This window comes from Vulpes vulpes, chromosome 13 (assembly GCF_048418805.1).
Source record: "Vulpes vulpes isolate BD-2025 chromosome 13, VulVul3, whole genome shotgun sequence".
NCBI lineage: Eukaryota > Metazoa > Chordata > Mammalia > Carnivora > Canidae > Vulpes > Vulpes vulpes.
In genome coordinates, this window is record NC_132792.1 from 91712993 (window position 1) to 91721874 (window position 8882).

Consider the following 8882-nt stretch of genomic DNA (forward strand, 5'->3'; position numbering starts at 1 on the left):
AAGCACAGCATACAATAAGTATCCCTGTCAAGATTTCTAGAGCTTTCTTCTGGTGCAGCTGCCTCCTCTCTGGTGTGTTGTTATGCAAACCTGACTGCTTCAGCCACTGCTAACAGTGACTGACCTCTCTTTCTGCAGCTCATGGCGACAGCCACTTCTGCTTGGGCTGGCTGTCCTTATGCTCCTTGCTGGAAAATGTCTCAAAGCTGAAAGCTATTATTGGCTCAGCTATACAATAGCTCTTAGGGAATACAATCCTGTGTTACCTGTGGTAAAATATCTAAAAACAGTTGGATTTCATATTTTTATGTACTATATTATATATTCATTTTTATATAAGAAGATATATCTTATCCTGTTTACTGACAGTTTACCATGAGTGGGCTTATCTCTATGCCATTCCACTCCTGCCTCATACTTTTCTGCTCTTCTTGCTGCTGCTTCTGGCTTAGGGCAGTCTTTCCTCTTGCTCCGTTTTGCTTGTTCCTCTCTCCTCAAATCATGGGCCAGCTAATATAGTCTCTTCAGCGTGCCTAGTCTTTTATGGAGGAAAGAGAGCCAAAAATTATTTCAAAGTGTTTTCGTTATCTGTCCAAAATATTGCTGAGTGCAGATCTTTCAAAATGTGTGTGTGCCTGTATGTGTGTACATGTGTGTGTGTTGGCAAAGAGAGCCATATGAAGAGAGGAAAACATAAATTGAGATTTTAAATAACTATTCAGGCTAAAAATCATTTGTAATTGAAGCATTAGTATTTTAATATATCTCTTTTCTGCCTTTTCTTTTCTATCTTTCTCTCTTTTTTTGTTTGGGCACAGAAGATTGTTGAATATGATGTGTCTATGATTATTAATCTTATGTGTCAACTTGACTGGGCCAGAAAGTACCCAGATATTTGATTAAAAATTATTCTGGGTGTTTCTGGATGAGATTAACATTTGATTCAGTAGACTGAATAAAGCAAATTGCCCTCTTCACTATGGTGCACCTTATACTATTAATTGAAGGCCTGAATAGAACAAAAAGACTGAGTAAGAGAGAATTTATTCTCTCTCTGCTTGACTGTCTTGGAGTTGGCACATCAGTCATCTCCAGCCCTTGTACTCAGATTGAATCTGTATCATTGGTTCTCCTGGGTCTCCAGCTTGCTAACTGCAGATATTTGGACTCTCAATGCCCATAATCGTGTAAGTCAATTCCTTATAAGAAATATCAGATGTAAGTATAAATATGTAAAATCTCTTATTTCTATTGGCACTGTTTCTCTGGAGAACTCGGACTAATACAGTATCTTACAGTGATTTCAATTCCAAAAAGGTGTTTTGTTGTTGTTGTTGTTGTTGTTGTTGTTGTTGTTTTGGCCAACTGACTTTGGTATATTCTTAGTAATTTCCAGTCTTTAAGAGAGTGCTCTGATTCCTTCATTTCACAGTGGAACTGCTTTTGGGAATTTGGGGGAAAAGAGAAGGCAGTTAGAAAAGGAGGAGAGCCAGGCTTACACAATGTCATACAGATAAGGACCAAGTGCTATCAAAATTGGGAATAGAGCATTTCCCATTTTCCAACAGTATACGCAACACTTTGGGTAAAAACTGTTATTCAACAATACCCAAAGTCATAGTCAATGGAAAAAAGCTCACATGATTAGAAATCAAACTTCATTATGGCAACTTAATCGAGAAAATAATTTCCCAAACTGGAGTTTTAAAAATTTTTGACAGACCACATTTTCCTTGCATGTACAAAATACATTTTGTAAATATATGAGATAACATTTTGTGATCTTTGTTTGCAAATGTGTTCATTTTCTGAGACATTGCTTTAATTTCCTGAAATGTTACTTGTCTCCCCTTGTGTTTATTAAAATCATCTGAGACAAATCTTAAATTGTACTTCCTCTTTGTAGCCAAACTTTGCTTTGAACCTCTGTTTCCATTACAATTACTTTCCTGAGGAATCAGTTTTCCCTATATGAATTTTGTGAGAATACTTCTGACATAAGTAGAGAAAATATGGGAGTGAAACACAGCAGAGAGAAAAGAAAGGAAATTAGAAAAGAGGATACATATGATGATGAAGGGAGAACACATTGGACTAGTTTAATGGTTTGAACTGTGTCTCCTGAAAGTCATATCCTAAAGTCCTAACCCCACTACCCTAGAATGTAATGTTATTTGGACATGGGGTCCCAGAGGAGATGTAATTAGACCAGAGTAAGGTATGACTAGTGTCCTTTTATAAGAGGGGGAAATTTGGACACAGATATACTCACAGGGAGAACACTACCTGACCATGAAGGCAGGGATGAAGATGACACATGTGGAAGCTAAGGAATGTCAAAGATTACTGTTCAAATCCCAGAAGCTAGGTAAGAGGCACAAACAGATTCTCCCTATAGCCCTCAGAAGGAACCAATCCTGCTGACACCTTGATCTCTGACTTTCAGCCTCCCGAATTGTGAGACAATAAATTTCTGTTTGTTTAAGCCACCAGTTTGCAGCACTTTGTTAAGGCAGCCTTGGGAAAACTAATATAACCAGAATTCAAAAAACCTTGACTTTTGAACTATCATTTCTATTAACTCTATGATGGGCAATGCTGATCAACATCTTTGTGTCTTGGTTTCCTTAGCTTAAAAAAATGACTGAATGTACCAAGTGAGCATTTCTGGTTTTTTTTTTTTTTTTTTTTTGTAATATAGGTACTCCTTTATATTAAAATATATTGAGAAACCCAAAAAGCTTGTGTTTCTGTGGCTATATGGATGTGTATTTAGTTATATTGAAAATTAAACTTAGGAATTCTATAAAATATTTATTTCTGAATTATTTTAAAATAAACTCATGTAAAAAGAGTATTTTTACACATTCTTATGACAACTATACTTTAATGAACCAAAACTTAGAAGAGTAACATTCTTTTACATTTTTGTAAATGTCTTAATTGTCTAGCTTATAGTGTAGCTGGGCTCTTAAATAGTGTTGGGTTCTTACATCTGTTTCTGCATTTGACCATTAACAATATGCTGTTATCATTTAAGTATACAAGGAAAATCCAGACTCACATATATTTAGAGTTGGAAAAGTGAAGAGTATTTTAATACCTTTTTTGTAAGGGTGTGGATATTCTTTGATTTTATCCAAAAACTCATCTTTGTGCACTATGGAATTTGAAACCTTACCAATGACATTTTGTTCCCTCTGTTACATTAAAATCTCGATGTATTTATATGTTGAATGACTCTCTTACTCATTGCAAGATTTTGTGTCATGATGCTTTTTTGGTCATTTGGAGAATATTGATTGATTCACTGACTTATGCAGATGTTCCAAACATTTACACAGTTCACTACTTAATATCAAAACATCACATTGGAAATAGGTTGTTAAAACTCATGGTTGCAGATATCAGTTTTCCAAAGTTCTAATCTTTGCTTGAAAGTTTAAATTTTATTGATATCAAAAAGTAACATCAATTGTTTGTCTTAAAGTGACAAACTTACTTTGTTCATTTTTGAGAAAGTAACTTAAATTCCCAAGTCTGAAAAATCAAATTTTGCCTATCATTTGTTTGTTCAAATTGATTTCCAACAGTAAAAATGCTGTTTCATGGGGAAAAAAGGAAAGCTATGTTGGTTCTCAATTTGAACAGTGGTGCAATTCATTTTCCACCAGATAGCCTTTGTACTTTGACATGCCCTAGAAGGGCTTTATATGTATCTCCCATTTCTTCACACTGAAGATTAAAAATACATGGATTTTGGTGTAGACATTTGATAAGATTAATGGTTGTTACTGTTTCATCAAGGACATTCTTAAGTGAAGCTGACTTTTTTTGTCTTTGAGTGGGCAATGGCCAAAAAAAAATATATATATATCCATGAGTACAGTTTGGAACTTTGATATGCCCTAGCCAGTAATTTTACCTACCATTGTTTTTTTCATCACTAGTATGTCAGGAAGTATGATTTCCTGTCCCTTTCAAGGTCCTTTTAGACAAACTGAGAATCAAATTGACGTAAGACAGAATAACAAGAGAAAATAAAATTTAATAGCACATGTACAGGAAACCCACAACAGATCTAGGAATTCCAAAGACAGTCAAGCAAAATACAGTATATATGTCATCCTGAACTAAGGAAAAGGTGGTAGGATTTGGGACTTCAGAGGAAAAGAGTATCATTTACAGGAAAATGAAGAACAGTAAGTATTTGATAAATAAATGTTTACTGGGCCACTCAGAAACAATAGGACAAGGGTGCCTGAGTGGCTCAATTAGTTAAGCATCTGCCTTCAGCTTAGGTCAGGATCCTAGGGTCCTGGGATTAGGGCCCTAGTCTGATTCCCTATTTAACAGGGAGTCTGTTTCTCCCTCTCCCTCTCTGCTCCCTCTCTCTGTGCTTTATCTCTCTCTTTCTGTCGATAAATAAAGAAAATCTTTAAGAATAAAGGCACAATAGGAGAAAGAGACAGCTTTGACCGAAGTGTCCTTGCTTGGTTCTTACTTGTCTACCATACTTAGTTCATATCATAATGTAGTGATCTATGGGGATAGTTCTTTTCCTAGAGCATATCCTCTAAATTATTTTTATGCAGTTATAGGGGAGGTAAAGAGCATTTCCTGAATCTGCTGGATTTTGATCGCTTTTTAACTCAAATTAATCTTCATGCCAGAATGGTCCATCTTGGGGCAGCCTGTTGGTGGTCCCTACTATTGCAAATGTTGACCCAGGGAAGAAGCAAACAAAGTCTTATTATTGTTGTAAAGATAGTTTCTATCTCATGAGCCACTGAGCTAGATTATTTGAAGGTCCTCAAGATGTATTCATGTAACCTTTTATGTAATTTATTATTCTATGAGTAGTTTTGTAATATGTAAAACACATTGATCAAGTTTCTAACTTATTTCCTCAATATCCAAGAATGGATATACATTGTGAACAGGAAGAAAAGTCTTCATCTAACTCCATTGGGCACTATAGTCCTAGAAGTCACCATCTAACTCCATGGGGCACTATAGTCCTAGAAGACTTGGGGACGCACCTCTCAAAAGTCAATATCAGCAGGATAGGAGAGTTGCAGGACTCAACTGACAACTCTGGCTATCACAGGTGGTTAAATGAAACATTTACTTTCCTACAAACTGTCCTGGCTAGACAAGATCACAAAAAAGATAGGACCAACATAGTATAAATTTTCTTAGTGTAGCAGTCTTCTATTATTGATGAACATGAGCCAATGTATATTTTGAATTATGTTCTCAATAAAAACAGAAAAAGTGTTTTGAGAAACCCAATTCCTGGGCTTGAATATAAAAAATTTAAAAAATGTTTTAGCTTATTACTTTTCATATCTGAATAATTAGCAGTATTCACAATTTTTCAGCATTAACATTTAACTCAAAGAAGCAAGTTACAATTACTGTGAAAGCACTTAATGAATATTTTAATAAAAACATTTACATTCCAAAGTGGATGAAAATGGTTTTCAGACTGACTCACACATTAGATTTACTAGGCCTGTGCCCTAACAGAATGTAATTGCGAAATTCAATTACTTTGTATCTATCTATATCCATATATGTCAGAAGACATTTACTGTTGGTAATAAAATAATTTAATGATGCATATAGAAATTTTTAATGGTGTTTGCTTGGAAAAATAAATTACTATCAAAAACAATAAAATCCCATTGGGTTTTTGTAGGTATCATGAATGCTGAGTAGCTGTTGTTCTAAGATCACAACTGAAGATAATTAAGGAGAAAAACAGAATTGATCCTAAAGAAAAGTTGTTTCCTGGTTTTGTTGGTAATTCATTTACATACATTTGACAGAGCATTGTTGATGGAATCATTTTTCCAGATTAATGTTTTAAAGGATTATTAAATAAATTAAATATAGAGAAAAATATACTGTAAAAGGCACTACTTAGGATGAAAATGTCTCTCTTACTCAGTCATCTTAAATGAAGTAACTTATTTATATGAAGCAGAGGCCTGAGTTACTAAAAGTGTGCTGTCTTAGAAGAGAAGAGAGGAAGGAAAGAGAAAAGGAAGGGAGGCAAGAAGAGAGGAAGATTTTAAGAGTAATTCATACTTCTTCATATCTTTCACTATGTCTACTGTAATATGTTGCACATGGTAGGTGTTGAAATGTTTCCGCATCAAAGAAAATATGGTTCAAAGAAAATATGATTCAAAGAAAATATCAAGACATTATGATCTAGGCTATTGGCTTTATCTGTAGTTTATTTAAAAATGTGATTATTATTATGATAGAGTTTAGAATCAGAGGACTGGTTTGGAACACAGTTAGTGATGGTTTGGGGGATTAAAAAGCAACTCTCAAAAATAAAAAGAATCAACAGAGCAAGGATGGTGAGAGCCAAAAAAATATTAAATAATGACTTCTTATTATTTGAGTAAGTGTTCTGCTGGGATCCTGGCATTTAAATAAAAATCTTAAAGCAACTTTGATGCTTACAGATTGTGGGAGGGCAGAAAATAAGGTAAAGAACAGCTCACATGCACAGCTTGGAGAAGCCACGGCAGAAGAATTCAGCACAACCCTCCACTTGCCAGGTGAGGAACTGATATTGACAGCTGGAAATGTGGTGGCAATGAAACTAAGCATAGGACAATTGTCTGCTGCTTCTATCAACCACTGACAATCTTTTTAAAATTTCAGTATAACTGACAATATTACATTAGATTCTAGTGTACAACATAGTGATTTAACAAACCTATCATTATGCTCACCAAACAGTTACCGTTTTTTTTCCAATGTGAGTTAAAATTATTTTTTTAAGTTTTCTTGTTAAGCAAACTTGTTAACAGTCTTCTGTGTACATAGTGCTAAGCAAAGTAAATATGCTGGTATGTTGAGTAAGATCACCGCCTGATTGAGAGGAATGATTACTACAAAGTATTATATGTAATAAACAAAGTGGGAACTTGAGAAATTCTTAATTTGTACAACCTAGCCCAGGAACAGGGAATGCTGGATTATATTATATTTAAATAATTGTTTTGCTTTTCAAAATGTTTACTGTATCATCTTAGTTTATTTATTATCTAGAAGTTTTTTGTATTTATATTCTCAGAATATCAAAAGTTTCTAAATCATTTTAAACAAGTGCAAAGTAGGCTCCCAGCAGTACTAATGTTCAAGGATGGAAAGTGGCTGGACCCCTTTGTGGAGAGCTCTAGTTTGAAACTGAGACAGACTCACTGCTAACGTTTTTGAGCCCATCAAGTTAAAAGTACAAATAGAGGCCCACATTTCTGGTATTTATAACTTCAAAAATATCAATCATATTAGCAAACTGCTAAATAAAATATGTTCTATTCTCATAAGTTGACAAATATACCTTCATTATGAATTCATAAAAATATTTGTGAAAATCCATGGTTATAATATGATTAAAAATCAGTAAAATATAAAAAACCAGTGAGTATGTTTATTCTTGCCCATGCCTGAAAGTTATCTCTACAGAAAAGTGATATGGGATGAGTAATAAAATAAAGGCATACATAACTCATGAATTATTATACATTAATTTTCTGAAGTGTGCTTCTTTGACTACATTTCAGTAAAACCATGACTGAGTCAAGATAAAAAAGTTTCATACAGTTTGTAGTCTATTGATGGAAATTGCATGCTATGCAATCTTCTTGAAGTTATTATTCTTAGATAATTTTCCATAAATTTCAATTTGCAGGAACTTTGATCTACTAAGATATTAGCAATTGGAATTGACAATAAGAATTCTGAGGCAATATTTATATTTGGAAATAAGCTTTTATTTTTCATGTCACATTCAAAACACTGTGACAGGGTAAAAAATATCATAACCAAAGAAATTACTTCACATTATTTTAATTTTATTATATAAATTTTTAGACTTATGTGGTAATTTTTACTATTTATTAAAATAATAGTCACAAAGTTTAAAATAAAAAAGTTGTTTTTATTCTTTAAAATATTACAATGCTAAGATATTAAAAGTACAACAAAAATAGCATTTTGTAGCTTGATTTTTTTTCAATTTAAATCTCTTTAAAAGTTGAAACATATTTGTCTATACTAGCCAGAAAATAACCTTTATAGATTCTAGGTTTTTTTTTTTAAACATCTTTTTTTTTATTTTGAGGATAGTTGACACACAATGTTACATCAGTTTCAGGTGTACAACATAGTGATTCCACACCTCTATACATTATGCGACGCTCACAGCAAGTGCAGCCACATTCTGTACCTAGACAGTGCAGTTAGAGTATCATCAACATATTCCTTATAGCTGTGCCCTTTATTTCTGTTACATATTCACTCTGTAACTAGGTTATGTGCACATAAATCTTCTAAATACTTAGGAAATAATTTTGCTCCATTTTTCTAATTTATGTTTATTTGGGATGTCTCTTTTGTTGCATTGCTGATATATAGCATTTTTCATTTAGAAAAATTTGTGTCAAAACTTTTAAATAGCATTTTAAAAGTCATATTAAAAGTTAAAGAGTAAACCTTGAATCTGTTTTACTGTTTTGGTATGCTTTATAAACATAATAGTAACAAGAAATGTTTTATAAAAACAACCCTGTTGGTACCTCAGTGGTTCAGTTGGTTGAGTGTCTGATTCTTGATTTTGTCTCAGGTCATGATCTCAGGACATGAGATCAATCCCTGTGTTGGGCTCCACACTCAGCACAAAGTCTGCTTGAAATTCTCTCTCACCCTCTCCCTCTGCCCCTTCCTCCATTCATACTCGTACTTTCTAAATACAACAAATAAAATCTTTTTTAAAAAGTAACTCTAAGGCAGCCTGGGTGGCTCAATGGTATAGTGCTGGCTTCAGCACAGGGTGTGATCCTGAAGACCTGGGA